Source organism: Lithobates pipiens, unplaced genomic scaffold (genome assembly GCF_037356315.1).
Source record: "Lithobates pipiens isolate NorthernLeopardFrog02 unplaced genomic scaffold, aLitPip1_a1.2 Scaffold_13, whole genome shotgun sequence".
In the NCBI taxonomy this organism is placed as follows: domain Eukaryota; kingdom Metazoa; phylum Chordata; class Amphibia; order Anura; family Ranidae; genus Lithobates; species Lithobates pipiens.
This window is the reverse complement of record NW_027507718.1, coordinates 290391644-290410312: the sequence shown is the minus strand read 5'-3', so window position 1 is coordinate 290410312 and position 18669 is coordinate 290391644. Positions and strand designations below refer to the sequence as shown.

Here is an 18669-nt window from a genome sequence, read left to right as displayed (position 1 = left end):
CAGCTGCTGCTCTGTGTTATTCAGCTCACATCTGGGCTCTTTACTGCCACCTCTGGCTGCTTCATGCATGTTCACCCTTCATGTGTACTATATTTTGGATAGCAGCTCCTCTCGTGTCTCACAGGGACATGTAGAAACAGGACCTAGGACTAGGAAGACCACCTTACAAGTTGGGGCTGTGAGTACAAGTGAAGGGAGGAGGCTGTTTGTGTACAGGGGGGTAGCTAAGTGTGTACAAGCGTGTGTGGGAGGGGAGGGGGCAGCTGAATGTGTACAGGTTTGTGTGTGTGGGAGAGGGGGCAGCTGCATGTGTAAAGGTGTGTGTGTGTGTGTGTGTGTGTGTGTGTGTGTGTGTGTGTGTGTGTGGGGGGGGGGGGGGTCAGCTGGGTGTGTACAGGTGTGTTGGTACAGGTGTATGTGTGTGTGTGAGGGGAGTGGGACAGCTGAATGTGTACAGGTTTGTGTGTGTGGGAGGGGGGCAGCTGAATGTGTAAAGGTGTGTGTGTTTGGGGGGGGCAGCTGGGTGTGTACAGGTGTGTAATGGGGTGGGGCAGCTGAGTGTATACAGGTGTGTGTGGGAGGGGGCACTGAATGTGTACAGGTGTGTGTGTGTGGGGGGGCAGCTGAGTGCGTAAAGGTGTGAGGGGGGCTGAGTGCGTAGAGTGTGAAAAAAAGAATTGTTGCTCTACATAAAGATGGCCTGGGCTGTAAGAAGATTGCCAAGACCCTGAAAATGAGCTGCAGCAGCACGTTGGCCAAGACCATACAGCGGTTTAACAGGACAGGTCCTACTAAGAACAGGCCTCACTATGGTCAACCAAACAAGTTGAGTGCACGTGCCCAGCGTCATATCCAGACGTTGTCTGTGGGAAATAGACATATGAGTGCTGCCAGCATTGCTGCAGAGGTTGAAGGGGTGGGGGGGTCAGCCTGTCAGTGCTCGGACCATACGCGGCACACTGCATCCAATTGGTCTACATGGCTGTTGTCCCAGAAGGAAGCCTCTTCTAAAGATGATGCACAAGAAAGCCCTCAAACAGTTTGCTGAAGACAAGCAGACTAAGGACATGGATTACTGGAACCATGTCCTGTGGTCTGATGAGACCAAGATAAACTTATTTGGTTCAGATGGTGTAAAACGTGTGTGGCAGCAACCAGATGAGGAGTACAAACACAAGTGCGTCTTGCCTACAGTCAAGCATGGTGGTGGGAGTGTCATGGTCTGGGGCTGCCTGAGTGCTGCCGGCACTGGGGAGCTACAGATCATTGAGGTAACCATGAATGCCAACATGTACAGTGACATACTCAAGCAGAGCATGAGTCCCTTCCTTCAGAGACTGGGCCGCAGGGAAGTATCCCAACATGATAACGACTCCAAACACACCTCCAAGACCACCACTGTGTTGCTAAAGAAGCTGAGGGTAAAGGTGATGGACTGGCCAAGCATGTCTCCAGACCTAAACCCTATTGATTATCTGTGGGACATCCTCAAACAGAAGGTGGAGGAGCGCAAGGTCTCTAACATGCATCAGCTCCATGATGTCGTTATGGAGGAGTGGAAGAGGACTCCAGTGGCAACATGTGAATCTCTGGTGAAATCCATGCCCAAGAGGGTTAAGGCAGTGCTGGAAAATAATGGTGGCCACACAAAATATTGGCACTTAGGGCCCAATTTGTGGGTTGTTATTTTGAGGGGACAGCAGATTTACACTGTCATACAAGCTGTATACACACTACTTTACATTGTAGCAAAGTGTCTTCAGTCTTGTCAGATGAAAAGATATAATAAAATGTTTACAAAAATGTAAGGGGTGTACTAACTTTTGTGAGATACTGGGGGTTATTAACTGAAGGCAAATCCACTTTGCACTACAAGTGCAAACTACAAGTGCAAAGTGCACTTGAAATTGCACTGAAAGTAAACTTGGAAGTAAAGTCGGTGTAGATCCGAGGGGGACATGCACGGAAAATAAAAAACAGCATTTTAGCTGGCATATGAGTGGATAATGAAAACAGCAGAGCTTCCCCTCAGATTTACACTTCCAAGTGCACTTTGCATTTGTAGTTTGCACTTGTAGTGCAAAGTGGATTTGCCTTTTCCTAAATAACCCCCACTGTATATTTTTTTAGCAGACACCCGTAGGGAATAAAATTGTGGTTGTTGCAAATTTTGATGTCACGCGGTATTTAGGCAGTGGGAATTGAATACGTAACTTGTCAATATGTAACCTGTGTGTATCTGGCTCTGATACTAGCCAGTGCCTCATCAGCCACTGACCTCACCGCACATGCCTGCTCCCATGCAGCAGCAGCTCACTGACACAGGGAAGCTTGAGAGCTGGATCACTTGACCACACCAAATTAAAAATAGGTATATACATGGATATTTTTTATACAGGGTATGCAGAATAGATAGGGATGTGGGACAACATTTTTAACATTTAAAGTGTTACTAAACCCAGGAATCTGCATTCCCTATATCTGGTCTCACACAGTACACGGAACATGGAAATGCAATTATTTTTAGTAAATATAAACTGCTAAATACCCTTTCTCATCAGCAGTATATAGAATTCTTATGATTTCTATTAGTGTCTGGTTAAAGCTTGTAGGGGGAGTTTTAATTCTTCTCTGACTGCCCTATGAGGCTCTATGACCCTCTGTCTGCACAGGCTGATTGGCCCTGTGCTGATCACATGCACCCCCCCCCCCAAAAAAAAAACTCTCTTGCAATACACACCAAACTGAGTATGTGCAGAGTGCCCCCAAGGCTCTGTAAAGTAAAGTATGCTTTACTGCAAATAAGACTGATTTTACTGTTGTGACATTTAAGTATAGTGAGTAGAGTAGCTTTTCTTCTGCATTAAATGAAACTGTGGATGTGTGTTTTTATATTCAAACAGTGGGCCACATAATATCTTGTTTTTATGTTTGTATTTTTCTATGTATAGCCAGCGTTAAGCACAATACTGTTGTATATTGCATTTGAGAGTGTCCTATATATAACTAAGCCTATTTAGCGATATTGTACAAGAACCAGCAAAGCGCGGTAACAAAGTGCCCCACAATCTTGGTACCTCAGAATACCCGCCCTCTTCATAAGATAACAATTGTACAGAGATCAATATACAGTATGTCCAGGGCATTGTGAAATTGTTTTATTTTCTATACCTCCTATGCTATCTATTCTTATCACTGCACTCTCAATTTTTATTACTCAAAGGCAATTGTTGTGAGTCATTTGAAGTATGATTTCCTTTTCCAGTGTTTACTAGTAGTCTCCGGTGTCACTTCATGTACCGGGTGTGAAATAACACAACGACAAGTAGGAATATTATTAAATCCTTTCCTTCTGTAATTCCAGTGGCCGGTCTCTAGTGCTGATATTTCATTATTTGCTGGAAATTCTTATTATTATGTCGTTCCCTAAAGCGATGGGAATTTTTCTGATCCCACTAAAATGAAATATTTTGCAGCAGCTGTAGTTTAATGTTATGACAAGATCAAAGCGTTGTATAGCATTTTGAAATGGTACATAGATTGTTCTGAGGTTTTTTACATTTAGCGCCCGGGCGTCGGCGGTAAAGTGTCGCTAGTTTTCGCAGTGTTTTACCATGGTTTTTGTGCTGCTTTTCGAAGCGCTAGTGGGGTGCTTTTAGCCTCTGCTAGCAGCCGAATAAAGGGTTAAAAGCTCCCGCAAAGCCGAGGCACTTGCAGGTGCTTTGGCGGCAATGCCCAACGATTTCAATGGGCAGGGGCACTGTAGGAGCGGTGTATACACAGGATGTAGCTCCTCAAAGAAGTTGCTTGCGGGACTTTGTTTGATGTCCTGCCAGCAAAGCACCCCAGTATGAAAGCTTTCACGCTGGGATTGCAGATGAGGCTTTTTTCAGGTGCTTTATATTTACTATTTACTATTTTTAGCGCTAAAACGCCAGAAAAAAGCCTCCAGTGTGAAAGGGATCTTATTGCTGGGTACTTGGTTTTAGAAAATATAGATAATGAATGATCTGTCTAAATAACTGTTCAGCAGAGAGCCCCATGGGCTTGCAACCTCTGGGCAATTCCCCGTGCTGAATATTGCAGATAGTTACATGATATTGTTTGGACTCGCAAATAATTTAAAAGAGAAGTATGAAGGGGGGTAAACCTTCCGTGCTGACATGGTTAAACATTTTTTTTTTTTTTTTGTGGCACTCAGATACAGTTTAGTTCCACTTTAACTATAAGAAAAGTCAACTGAGGATTTCTTTGCTAAACATTTACATTTTTTTTTTGAGGGACAAACAGTCACCCTGGAAATGTTTGTTCCTTGGGGGCGCTATGTGCGTATTCTCACATCCCCTGAACCCCCTGTACCCCCTGCAATCTCCTATATTTGGACAAGTGGTATACATGGACTGCATTCACTATCCCATGTAAAAGAAAGACTAGTATTAATTGACAGAGAATTACTCTTTGCTGTGCTTACAATTTGATTCCCTAAAGGGATTGAAAACCACGGCAGAAGATATGCCAGTCCCTGTCCGCTTGTATATCTGTTCTCATCAAGATTGAATTGGGGGAAATGAAGTGACAGATGGGCATGCATGAAAGTATAGCGAGGTTCTATAGTGACTCATAATGGCCTATGGTCAGAAGTTCAGTGCAGTTGTGTGGAAGATTGGGATCTGTGGCAAGCTGTCATAGTTTTATTTTTACCACGTCACACAACAGATGGCGATTAGAACAATTCATTCATAACATTTCATTCACAAAAGGGATTATTGCCTCTTCCAATGCATGCTCACAGGCTTTAACAAAATCCCACCAATGTCTGTATTTGTTAAGAGCGGAAGCATTTGCGGCGTTAACCTTAATGAACCTCTTGAGTTCCACATTAAATACCAGTAAGTGTTTGTCCATTCATTGAAGAGTAGATTTAGAGGAGAAAAGGAAATTGGGATTTATATTTCCATGGACTCTGGGTTCCAGATACAATGAGCCAAGCAACTGCCAGGGAAAGGAGGGAGAGTTATTTCTAAGGACATGACATCAGATTGATACAGTGCCTTGAAAAAGTATTCACACCCCTTGACATTTTCCACTTTTTGTTACAACCAAAAAACTTGAATGTATAATATTGGGATTTTATGTGATAGACCAACACAAAGTGGCACAGAATTATGAAGTGGAAGGAAAATGATAAATGGTTTTAAAAATGTTTTACAAATATGTGAAAAGTGTGGTGTGTACATTTGTATAGCGCCGCCCTGAGTCAATAGTTTGTAGAATCACCTTTCACTGCAATTACAGCTGCAAGTCTTTTTGGGTATGTCTCTACCAGCTTTGCACATCTAGAGAGTGACATTTTTGCCCATTCTTTGCAAATTATCTCCAGCTCTGTCAGATTGGATGGAGAGCGTCTGTGAACAGAAATTTTCAAGTCTTGCCACAGATTCTTAATTGGATTTAGGTCTGGACTTTGACTGGGCCATTAGAGGCTGGATTCACACCTATGGCATTTTTAGTGCTTTTTGCATTTTGCATATTTGTACTACAGAACGTGTTCCATAGGAAACCATGTTAAATGGACTGTAGTACAAATCTGAAAAATGCAAAAAGCACTAAAAATGCATAGGAGGGACTCAGGCCTAACACATGAATATGTTTTGATATAAACCATTCCATTGTAGATCTGGCTGCACGGTGGATGTGATTTAAATCAAGTCAATTTAAAGAGGAAGTAAACCCTGATGAGTTTACTTCCTCTTTCATTCCCTGCAAAGGTAAAGCATAATGGACTACTATGCATCACATAGCAGCCCATTATGTGTCACTTACCTGACACAGGAGCCAGCGAAGTCACCGCTGTCCCCTGTAGTTCGGCGCATCCATCTTCCCGGTGGGGTCTTGCAGCTCCGCCGCTGTCATTCGGCGAAGCCGCGATGACGTCACTCCCGCGCATGCGCACGGGAGCCGACACGCGCGGCACTGCGCGGCATCTTCGTCATCGAGGATGCCACGCTCATGCACATGCGCCGTAGACAGCGGTGCCCGTCTTCGGACAAATATCTCCTAAACCGTATAGGTTTGGGAGATATTTCTTGGACCTACAGGTAAGCCTTAATCTAGGCTTACCTGTAGGTCAAAGTGATTTGTAAGGGTTTACAACCACTTTAAAGATCAACTGTCATCTCTGTCCCGCAGCTCCTCCTCCTCTCACCGCTGTTGACTCACCGACAGTCCCATTCACTTTAATGGGACGGCTGGTGATGCAGCAGTGACACAACAAGGTGAGAGACGTGGCGGAAGCAGGTGAGTGGATGCCCGCTAACAGGCACTGCCATGATGGATCTGAAATGGCAGGTGCTCTTTAAATGTAAGGACTCATTCTTGCTGATAGTTAGAATCTTTAATATTTGTAAACAAAATGAAGGTTTCCTATTTAGAATAATAAGCTGTCAGGTTAGTAAAACAGTGATATCAGAACTGATTCAGTTATACAGTTTGTAGTGTACAAAGATTTGTAAAACAATAGGATAAAGTAATATTTCTGAACTTTGGTTTATCTCATGGTTACTGTGAAATTGTGTGAATGCGTCAATGCAGTGCATGTTATCTTAGCTTGCAGAGCTTGAATTCATTGAATGAGTTTACCAAAAATGTAAATATTGCAGAATATACAGCCTCATAACTAAGCTCCATCTCATGCCGAATAAACAAAATTATTATTGTATCTTAAATAGAACACTATCTTTAGATAGATAGATATTTACTACAAAAGCATTTTATTAAAATAAATTTGATAAAAATCAATTCAAATAAAAAAAAGCATATTTAAATAAAAAAAAATCAGATTTTTTTATTTTTTTTAAAAAAATATTGATTTATATCCACCCTGCCTGGCTTTATGTTTAGGGTCATTGTCCTGCTGGAAGGTGAAGCTCTGCCTCAGTCTCAAGTCTTTTGCAGACTAAGGCCGCGTACACACGGGCGGATTGTCTGGCCAACTAAGTTCGTCAGACAATCCGACAGACAGTCCGTTCAAAATTTGCATGAACGGACTTGACCACACACGATGAGCAGACAGTCCGCTGAAAGCTTGCGCGATGACGTGTACGGCACGTACGACGGGACGAAAAATTCGGCGTCCAATACACTGCAATGCAACCTTCGCCGTGTAAATCCTTTCTGAGCATGCGCCAAACTTAGTCTGTCGAACTAGCCTACTCACGAGCGGACTGTCCGCTGAAACCAAGTTTGGACGGACTGTCTTACGGAAATTCCGTAAGACTTTGTTCGTCAGACAATCCGCTGAAAAAGTCCGCTGAAGCCCACACACGAGCGGATTGTCCGCTGAAACACGGTTCAGCGGACTAAGTTGGGCAGACAATCAGCCCGTGTGTACGCGGCCTAACAGGTTTTCTTCTAAGATTGCCCTGTGTTTGGCTCCTTTCATCTTCCCATCGACTCTGACCAGCTTCCCTGTCCCTGCTGAAGAAAAGCATTCCCACAACATGATGCTTCCACCACCATGTTTCACAGTGAGGATGGTGTGTTCAGGGTGATGTACAATGTTAGTTTTCTGTCACAAATTGCATTTTGCTTTTAGGCCAAAAAGTTCAAGTTTGGTCTCATCTGACCAGAGCACCTTCTTCCACGTTTGCTGTGTCCCCTACATGGCTTGTCGCAAACTGCAAGTGTGATTTCTAATGGCTTTCTTTTAACAATATCTTTCTTCTTGCCACTTTTCCATAAAGAGCAAATTTATGGCGTGTACGACTAATAGCTGTCCTATGGACAGATTCTCCCACCTGAGCTGTGGATCTCTGCAGCTCCTCCAGAGTTACCATGGGCCACTTGGCTGCCTCTCTAATTCTCTCCTTGCCCAGCCTGTCAGTTTAGGTGGACAGTCATGTCTTGGTAGGTTTACAGTTGTGCCATACTCTTTTTCATTTTCAGATGATGGATTGTCCAATGCTCCGTGAGATGTTCAAAGATTGGGATATTTTTTATAATGTAACCCTGCTTTAAACTTCTCCACAACTTTATCCCTGACCTGTCTGGTGTGTTCCTTGGCCTTCATTATGCTGTTTGTTCACTGAAGTTCTCTAAAAAAAAAACCTCTGAGGGCTTCACAGAACAGCTGTATTTATACTGAGGTTAAATCGCACACAGGTGGACTATTTACTAATTACTGTAGGTGACTTCTGAAGGCAATTGGTTCCACTGGATTTTAGTTATGGGGTATCAGAGTATAGGGGGCTGAATACAAATGCACACCAAACGTTTGACATATTTATTTGTATAATATTTTGAAAACCATTTATCATTTTAACTCCACTTCACAATTATGTGCCACTGAGGGGGTTATTTATGAAATGCAAATCCACTTTGCATTACAAGTGCAAACTACAAATGCAAAGTGCACTTGAAATTACACTGAAAGTGCACTTGGAAGTAAAGTCGCTGTAGATCCGAGGGGGACATGTAAGGAAAATAAAAACAGCATTTTAGCTTGCACATGATTGGATGATGAAATCAGCAGAGCTTCCCCTAATTTCAGATCTACCCATCAGATTTACAGCGACTGCACTTCCAAGTGCACTTTCAGTGCAATTTCAAGTGTACTTTGCACTTGTAGTCTGCATTTGTAGGGCAAAGTGGATTTGCCTTTGTAAATAACCCCCAATGTTTATTGAGAGAGTGAAGTTCCAGTTTAATAAAATAACACCTCAGGCATTAGGCTCACATCTATGCATGTAGCTTTTGAGCATTTCAGCAGTGCTTTTTGCTGTGCTTTCCGCGTATTCGGACACGTGTTTTTGATGCGTTTTTAATGTGTTTTGCATTTTTTATGCTTTTTTTTTCTTTTTACTTGGCCAATTTGCTGTTGGGCAGATTAAATAATGCAAAACGCATCAAAAACACACTAAAAATGCACTACATGCTTTTCTGAAGCATCTGCATTGAAGTCTATTAAACCAAAAAAAAAAAAAAGCAGCGTTTTGCATTAAAAAAAAAGGCCTGTCCCTTTCCAAAAATGCAGTGATGTGAACATGTTACATAGGAATCCATGTTAAAAAAAACATGTCCTGCTTTTCTGCAAAAAAAAACATAAAAAAACGCATTGGTGTGAATGGAGCCTAAAAGCAAAGCAATAGCACTATAATCTTTGCATGACATAACCCAATTCTATATCAGCAGAACCAGATGGGCCTTGTTAGTATTTGTAGTTTTTCTGGTTTTCTGGTATTGCTTTGATGCCCTTTGATAAAGTTACAATTTTGATAACCTTATTCTTTAGTTTAATCAAAAATTGGGTGTACACGATGATGAACTCTATAGTTCTGCCCATTCTTTGGGCTTTGCTGTATTGCCTGTATAGCATTACAACTTAAATCAGTATTAAACCCAAAAGCAGGCATTTATTATGCAGCTTACCTATTCTTAGATGTGATGGCTGCATTCATTTCTTTTTTTAGGCTTCCTTTCTTCTGTTTTCATCTGGTGATCCAGCCAGCAAGTCTGTTTTTCACAGCGTAAACTCTCCAGCAGAATGTATCAGTTTACATGGGTGAGACAAACGTAATACTGGCAAGGGTGACGTAAAATGATTAGCTTTTATTTTATGTTTATTCATGCAAAACCGTTTTCCCAAAAGGAGAAAAACTGTTTGCTGTAGCTGATTAAAAAATGTGAGCTGGGGTTTGGCTTCAAATTGTAAGGCCCCTTTCACACCGGGATGGTGCGGGCACCGGAGGTAAAACTGCCCTATTTTTAGCACCGCTTAACCGCTGCGATATTCGCCCGCTAGCGGGGCAGTTTTACCCCCCCTGCTAGTGGCTGAGAAAGGGTTAAACCACCGCAAAATTCTGATGCGGCAGTGCTTTGACGGCGGTATAGCCACGCTGCCCCATTCATTTCAGTGGGCAGGAACGGTGAAGGATCGGTATACACACAGCTCCTTCACCGCTCCAAAGATGCTGCTAGCAGGACTTTTCTTACCGTCCTGCCAGTGCACCGCTCCAGTGTAAAAACCCTCAGGGCTTTCACACTGGAGTGTGAGGAGCGGCTCTTTCAGGGCGCTTTGCAGGTGCTATTTTTAGCGCTGTAGCACCTGCAAAACGCCCCAGTGTGAAAGGGGTCTAAGTGGGTCTAGATCTACTAATACATTTAAAGCAGAACTCCAGGCAATTTCTTTCTTTTTTTTCTTCACCATGCAGTGGGACTGTGATTAGAGGAGTCATGGATGAACTTTACGATCTCCCCTACAAAGACTCTACAGTGGGCTTTCAGTTGCTTTTCAGTTGCCCATTTACACTATTGTGTTGTGGCAATGCACATTAGATGTGTTGGTGCGATCCGGTGCCATTCATTCTGAATGGCACCCAAAAATACCTTGGGAATGGATGTACATTGCAGTGCAATGCAACGCACTGCCATCATGCTGATGTCCTGCCAGTAGCTCACTTAATTTAATAGGCTGCCTTAAAGAGGAAGTAAACCCTGATGGGTTTACTTCCTCTTTGATTCCCTGCAAAGGTAAAGCATAATGGACTACTATGCATCGCATAGTAGTCCATTATGTGTCACTTACCTGACACAGGAGCCAGCGATGTCACCGCTGTCCCCTGTAGGTCTGAGCGTTCATCTTCTTGGTGGGTCTCGCTGCTCCGGCGCTGTGATTCGCCGGAGCAGCGATGACGTCACTCCCACGCATGCGCACGGGAGCAGACATTCGCGGCATATCGCCCCGATCTGCGGCTTACCCAGTGCGCCTGCGTGCCGCTGTCTAAGGCGCATGCACCGTAGACAGCGGTGGCTGTCTTCAGGTAAATATCTCCTAAACCGTATAGGTTTAGGAGATATTTATTGGACCTACAGGTAAGCTATAATCTACGCTTACCTGTAGGTCAAAGTGGTTTGTAAGGGGTTACAGCCACGTTAAGGCTGCTTTCACACTGGGGCGTGGGCGGAAAATTGCCGCTTTTAGCGTCGCCTTTGGATGTTTTTGCAGAGGTTTTCAGATGCTAGTGGGGTGCTTTTAACCCCCGCTAGCAGCTGAAAAAGGGTTAAAATGACCTGCAAAGTGCCGCTTTGTGGTTTGGCAGTGCTGCCCATTCATTTAAATGGACAGGGCCACTTCACCTCTCCAAAAATTCTGCTTGCAGGAGTTTTTTTAACGTCATGCCAGCACATCTCCTCAGTGTGAAAGCACTTGGGCTTTCACACTGAGACTGCAGGGGAGCCATTTGCAAGCGCTTTACAGGCACTATTTTTAGCCCAATAGCGCCTGAAAAGTGCCTGTGTGAAAGGGGTCTAATCCCGTGTGCACATGACCGGACTTTCCGGCAGACTAGGTCCGACGGTCTTCCTGACGGACTTTCAGTGGAATTCCAACAGACTTTCCGAACAAACGGACTTGGTCACACACAATCACACCAAAGTCCGACGGATTTGACCGTGATGTCATTCGACCGGACTAGAATAAGGAAGTTCATAACTCGTAGCCAATAGCTGCCCTAGCGTCGTTTTTTTTTTTTTTTTTTTTTTTTTTTTTTTTCCTAGCGTCGGTTTTTGTCCATCAGACTAGCTTATAGACAAATAGATTTTTCCACCAGACTCGAGTCCGTCTAAAGATTTGAACCATGTTCTAAATCTAAAGTCCGTCTGTTTTTTCGACAGCAAAGGTCCGATGAAGCCCACACATGGTCGAATTGTTAGACAGATTCGTTCCGTCTGACCTTTGCTGTTGAAAGTTTGGCTGTGTGTACACTGCATAACGCAGTTCATGTTATTGTGCGACATAAAGCTTGTGTGCTAATTAGACATTACTGGCTGTGTGTTGAGTTATTTTGAGGGGACAGCAAATGTACACTGTTATACAAGCTGTACACTCACTACTTTACATTGCAGCAACGTGTAATTTCCTCGGTGTTCTCACATGGAAAGATATAATAAAATATTTACAAAATATGAGGGGTGTACTCACTTTTGTGAGATACTGTACCTAGGTGGATGATGCTGCATCTGTCCCCTGGCCCCTCTAAGACTGTGAACCGAGCGTTGAAACACTGCTGATCGGTCGGTTCTCACAGCTTCTTGAGCAGAGAGCTGCAGACTGTCAGTCACCAGCTCTCTGCTCTGCCCCTCGCGCCCACTGGAGTGCTGGGCTGTGGAAAGGGCAAGAACAGCCAGCTCATGCTCTCAGCAGCACACCGAGAGGCCAAGCCGGGTGCTGGTCCAGGCATGTGGGCAGATCCTGACTCCATTGTCGCTATCTTGCCTTAGCCTGAACCCGGATCTGTGATATCATCCGACAGCGGGATTCAGCCTGCTGTCTGCTGAAAACGGGTCACAGGAGTGCAGAACCAACTACACAAATGTAATCCACAATAAAAGTACAAACAAGCTTTGGCTGTACTTCTCCTTTAATTTTACTATTCATATAAAATGCAGCCAGCCTTGATATCCCTCAAAAAAGGGACATGTAATCACAAGGCCCTTTTTTATGCTCTTAATAAAATTGCCCCCAAACCATTATAGTTTTACTTTAAAGGCTTTCATGTAACCCAGTGAAGTAGTTGAAGAAGTTGTATAGGCCTTTATTAACCACAACATCAAATTTTGAATTTGTACCCTGTTGTGTTTTACATTGTTAGATGGTTGAGAATAAGTAGCAATTTTAAGATTATGGCAGCTGTACACGTTGCATACCTAGTGCAGCAAGAGACGAAACTTGCAGACCCGTTTCAGGCTTGTATTGTTAGCTTTGTTTCCTTGTGAAAGCAAAGGCTTTTAGATTTTTGGTTGTCTTGTACAGTGATTATTTTATCCTTTCAAAATAATGACTGTGTATTATGTCATTAAGTTGTTTATCTTGTGGCCCATGCCTAAGCTGCTATGGAAAATTTTGGTGGGGTGGCATTATATGCCGTTTAGCTTGTCTTGGCCTGCCAGTTTTTTTTGTGGGATCCATTGAAAAGGTATAATGGAGAAAAGCTCCCTTTTGGTTTAATAAACAAAACTTTAACTACAGAATACCCCCTTATCACCCACAGACATGGGAATTATTGAAATGAACTTCTTTGTCACTTTACAATTCTTTCCCGTACCACCTTTATCATCCAGGTTTTATGTAATCTTATTACACACAGACTAGGCTAGCTTTGGCTTCCTGTGGGCCGATGGTACAGGACCTTCTATACAGTATCTAACAAAAGTCAGTACACCCCTCACATTTTTGTAAATATTTTATTATATCTTTTCATGTGACAACACTGAAGAAATTACACTTGTCTACAATGTAAAGTAGTGAGTGTACAGCTTGTATAACTGTAAATTTACTGTCCCTTCAAAACAACTCAACACACAGCCATTAATGTCTAAACCGCTGGCAACAAAAGTGAGTACACCCCTAAATAAAAATGTCCAATTTGGACCCAAAGTGTCAATATTTTGTGTGGCCACCATTATTTCCCAGCATTGCCTTAACCCTCGTGGGCATGGAGTTCACCAGAGCTTCATGTTTTGTCACTGGAGTCCTCTTCCACTCCTCCATGACGAAATCATGGAGCTGGTGGATGTTAGAGACCTTGTGCTCTTCCACCTTCTGTTTGAGGCTGTCCCACAGATGCTCCATAGGGTTTAGGTCTGGAGACATGCTTGGCCAGTACATCACGTTTACACTCGGCTTCTTTAGCAAGGCAGGGGTCCTCTTGGAGGTGTGTTTGGGGTCGTTATCATGTTGGAATTCTGCCCTGTGGCCCAGTCACCAAAGGGAGGAGATCATGCTCTGCTTCAGTATATCACAGTACACAGTACATGTTGCAGCCCTGCAACCCTGGACCATGACACTCCCACCACCATTCTTGACTGTTGGCAAGACACACTTCTGTGTACTCTTCACCTGGATGCTGCCACACACACTTGACACCATCTGAACCAGATACGTTTATCTTGGTCTCATCAGACCACAGGGCATGGTTCCAGTAATCCATGTCCTTAGTCTGCTTGTCTTCAAAAAACTGTTTGTGGGCTTTCTTGTGCATTATCTTTAGAAGGGGCTTCCTTCTGGGACGACAGACATGCAGACCAGTTTGATGCAGTGTGCAGTGTATGGTCTGAGCACTGACAGGATGACCCCCCCACTCCTTCAACCTCTGAATGAATGAATGAAATGCTTGTATAGCACACAATGCGAACTGAATCGCCTCTAGGCAGCACTCATACATACTTACATCTATTTCCCAAAGACAACCTCTGTATATGACGACCATGGCAAGGCCTGTTCTGAGTGGAACCTGTTGTGTTAAATCACTGTATGGTCTTGGCCACCATGCTGCAGCTAATTTTCAGGGTCTTGGCAATCTTCTTATAGCCTAGGCCATCTTTATGCAACAATTCTTTTTTTCAGATCCTCAGAGAGTTCTTTGCCATGAGGTACCATGTTCAACTTCCAGTGACCAGTTTGAGAGAGTGAGAGCAATAACACCAAATTTAACACAAATTTAACACATTCATACCTGAGACCTTGTTACACCAACGAATCACATGACACCGGGGAGGGAAATGGCTAATTGGGCCCAATTTGGACATTTTCACTTAGGGGTGTCCAGCGATTGTCCAGCGGTTTAGACATTAACCACGTAAGGACCAGAAGAACTTCCCTCTTAATGACAAGGCCATTGTTTGCGATACGACACTGCGTTTCTTTAACTGACAATTGCGCGGTCGTCCAACGCTAGATCCAAACAAAATTGATGTCCTTTTTTCCCCACAAACAGAGCTTTCTTTTGGTGGTATTTGATCACCTCTGTTTTTTTATTTTTTGCGCTATAAACAATATAGAGCGTTAATTTTGAAAAAAAAAAACACAATATTTTATACTATTTGCTATAATAAATAACCAAAAAAATAGAAAAAATAAATTTCTTCATCAGTTTAGGCCCATATATATTCTTTTACATCAGTGGTCTCAAACTGGAGGCCCTCCAGCTGTTGCAAAACTACAAGTCCCACGAGGCATTGCAAGGCTGACATTTACAAGCATGACTCCCACAGGCAGAGGCTTGATGGGACTTGTAGTTTCGCAACAGCTGGAGGGCCGCCAGTTTGAGACCCTTGTTTAACATGTTTTTGGTAAAAAAATCACAATAAGCGTATATTGATTGGTTTGAGCAAATGTTATAGCGTCTACAAAATAGAGGATAGATTTATGGCTTTTTTTTTTTTACTATTAATGGGGGGCGAACTGCAATTTTTAGCGGGACTGCAACATTGTGGCGGACAAATCGGACACTTTTGACACATTTTTGGGACCATTGACAGTCATACAGCGATCCTGTAAAAATGCACTGATTACTATGTAAATGTCATTGGTAGGGAAGGAGTTAACACTAGGGGCTGATCAAGGGGTTAAATGTGTTACCTGCTAGGTGTTTCTAACTGTATGGGGATGTGACTTACTAGAGGAGGAGCTAGATCACTGTTCCTACTTAGTAGAAACAGATGATCTGTCTCTCCTCACCTGACAGAATGGGGATGTGTGTGTTTACACACACACATCCCCATTCTGGCTTTCGTGCCCACGATTGCACGTGGCTGGCGGACATCGTGGCCGCTGGCCACACACCTCTTGTCCCCCACCTGCTAGAGCTGTTTAAAGGGCCAACATACAGCTACGGCGATTCAGGGGGAATGTGCCGACCTGCCGCAGTATAATAACAGCAGCTGCTCAGCAAGTGGTTAATGGCTTTGTTTTGAGTTTTTTTGAGGAGATAGCAAATTTACACTGTTATACAAGCTGTACACTCACTACTTTACATTGTAACAAAATGTAATTTATTAATTGTTGTCACATGAAAAGATATAATATTTACAAAAATGTGAGATACGTGTGCGTGTGTGTGTGTATATATTGCACTATGTTACCAAAAATATTGGGACACCTTCCTTTACACGTACATGAACTTTAATGGCGTCTCAGTCTGTAGGGTTCAATATTGAGTAGGCCCACTCTTTGCAGCTATAACAGCTTCAACTCTTACAGGAAAGCTGCTTACAAGGGTTAGAAGTGTGTCTATGGGAATCTTTGACCATTCTTCCAGAATTAATTTGTGAGGTCAGGCACTGATGTGAACAAGAAGGCCTGGCTTGCAGTCTCCACTCTAATTCATCCCAAAGGTGTTCTATCGGGTTTAGGTCAGTCAGGTTCCTTCACCCCAAACTCACAATTCATGTCTTTATGGACCTTGCTTTGTGCACTGGTGTGCAGACATGTTGGAACAGGAAGGGGCCATACCCAAACTGTTCCCACAAAGTTGGGAGCATGAAATTGTCCAAAATGTCTTGGTATGCTGACACCTTAAAACAGAAGTAAAGTCTGCTATATATTTTTTTATTTCAAGGCCCCACGGGTGGGTTATGTTATAATGTACTGTTATGCATATTATATGGTGTCCTCCCGGCACACTGCTGAGATCAATCTGGCAGGCCCCCGATGCTTCCATCTTTGCCTGTTCTTCCTTCCGAGCCCCGTGCCGGGACAGCTGACAGGCACAAGGATGCATTTATGGCAGAAGAGAACAATACGAGAACAATAAGGTCTCTTCTGTTATAAATACCCTGCCTGTCAGAGGATTTTATATACAAAGAGTTTATTTCCTATTTTAGAGTACCCATCACTGGAACTAAGGGGCCAAGTCCAACCCCTGAAGAACAACCCCACACCATAATCCCCTTCCACCAAATGATTTGGATCAGTGCACAAAACAAGGACCATAAAGGCATAGATAAGCGAGTTAGGGTGGAGGAACTTGACTGGCCTGCACCGAATCCTGACCTCAACCCAGTAGAACACCTTTGGGATGAATTAGAGTGGAGATTGCAAGCCAGGCCTTGTCATCCAACATCAGAGCCTGACCTCACAAATGCGCTCCTGGAAGAATGGTCAAACATTGCCATAGACACGTTCCTAAGCCTTGAGGACATCCTTCCCAGAAGAGTTAAAGCTGTTATACAGTAGCATCTAAGAGTGGGATGCTATTAAAGTTCATGTCCGTGTAATGGCAGGTGTCACAATACTTTTGGTAACATAATGTATATATACTAGGAGTGCCTGCAAGAAGCAGCATAGTGGAGGTAACTTGCTGGTTTGAGGCAGCATTTCTGCAAATGGAGTCAGAGAGTTGGGCAGAGGTAACTCCATCAAGCATTACCATTCGGTATATTTCTGATGAGTCCCAAATTGATTCTTCACCAGAACAACGGCCCCAAACATAAGGCAAGTCAAAAAGAACTCTTTAGTGAAAAACAAGAACAAGGAGTCCTGGGGGAGTATAGTTCCTACAGAGCCTTGATCCCAACATAACTGGGCCTGTGTGAGATTTCGTAAGAAGACAAAAACAACTAAGATAGCTTAAGGCCTCCTTCACACATGTGTTTACCCACATACACCGGATTCCAGTGGCAAGAATCAGTGGATTCTTGTGGCTGGAATGATGTGCCTGTGAATGCCAGTGGCTGCCTGTCCTGTAGAAGGTAATGACAGGCTGACAGCAGCGAACACTGTTCACTGTAGCCAAACACCAAGCGATTACCTGCGGTAAGGGCCAGGTGTCCAAGCCTGGATGCAGTCAGATGCAGGTATCTTATATTTGTAGATATCTTTAGTCTGCTCAGATAGTTGGAAGTTTAATCTCAATCTGATTATAAAGTTTAATTTCTTATATTGAATATGTATAAAGTCAATTTCAGTAGGTTGATTGCTAGCTGTTCCTGGTTGTTTCTGGTCTCCTTCTATGGCTTTTTTGTCTATGCTAGCAAAAGTTGAGATAAGACGGTGGGCATTATGTGTGGGAGAAGAGTGTGGAGGGTACAACACCAAGCAGTATGTGCAAGGGAGAAATTTGGAGGATATGGCACCAGGCACCATTTACAGGGAAAGAATTCAGAAAGTATGATGGTGGACAGTATATACATGGGAGGAGTGAGGAGGGTATGACAGTGGGCAGTATGTGCAAGGGAGGAGTGCAGAGGGCATGGGGAGGGGTGGCTATGATGTTGGACAGTATGTTTGTGAAGGGTTTGATGGCAGGCAATATGTGCAGAGAGGAGTGTAAAGAGTATAGCAGTGGGCAGTGCACCCAATAGTTTTTAGAGGTAGTGGGGAAAGAATGCCATGGCAGTGCACACAGTTAAGTAATAGAAGATTGGGGGTGGGGGGAGGGGTGGTAAGGCACAATTTTACTAGTTTTTATTACTTTTATTTATTTTAAACATTGATGTTCTATTAGACCCCTGATAAAGATCTGGTACAAGAAGTGTGTATTTTGGCTGTGTTGTGTGATTGTATATGTGGTCTGCTGTGCTTTACCCGTGCATACGTGTATGGTGTCTTTACTCACACAAGAAAGCAGTGTGTATGGGAAATAAGCTGTTTGTGCATGCATAGGCCAAGTTTTGCATTCTTTAGAGTCCTGATTAGAATTAGCCTGCCTATGTAACGCCCTTTGTTACCATACACGTACAATTGTAATATTAATTTGGAACCACTAATCAGTATGAGGATGGGAGTTGCCTATCTATAAAATATCCATTTCAATGTTTGTACAGCCATTCACTTGTATGGGTGGCAGTACTCAATGTGTAGCTGCTTCGAGACCTCCATGTGCATAAGGCCTA

The 18669-nt window shown here is 43.3% G+C and overlaps 1 protein-coding gene across 16 annotated transcripts in view; it reads left to right on the top strand.

The window, feature by feature from the left end:
* Positions 1-18669, top strand: part of CAMK2D (calcium/calmodulin dependent protein kinase II delta) — a 375227-nt gene that overhangs the window by 82354 nt on the left and 274204 nt on the right. Inside the window, exon 1 of one of the 16 annotated variants that reach the window (XM_077476807.1) lies at positions 157-178. The exons of the other annotated variants lie outside the window; for them this stretch is intronic. The gene's annotated coding sequence lies outside the window, so the exon portion shown is untranslated. Of the gene's footprint in view, positions 1-156; positions 179-18669 lie in introns of those variants that run through there. 16 annotated transcript variants of the gene reach the window in all.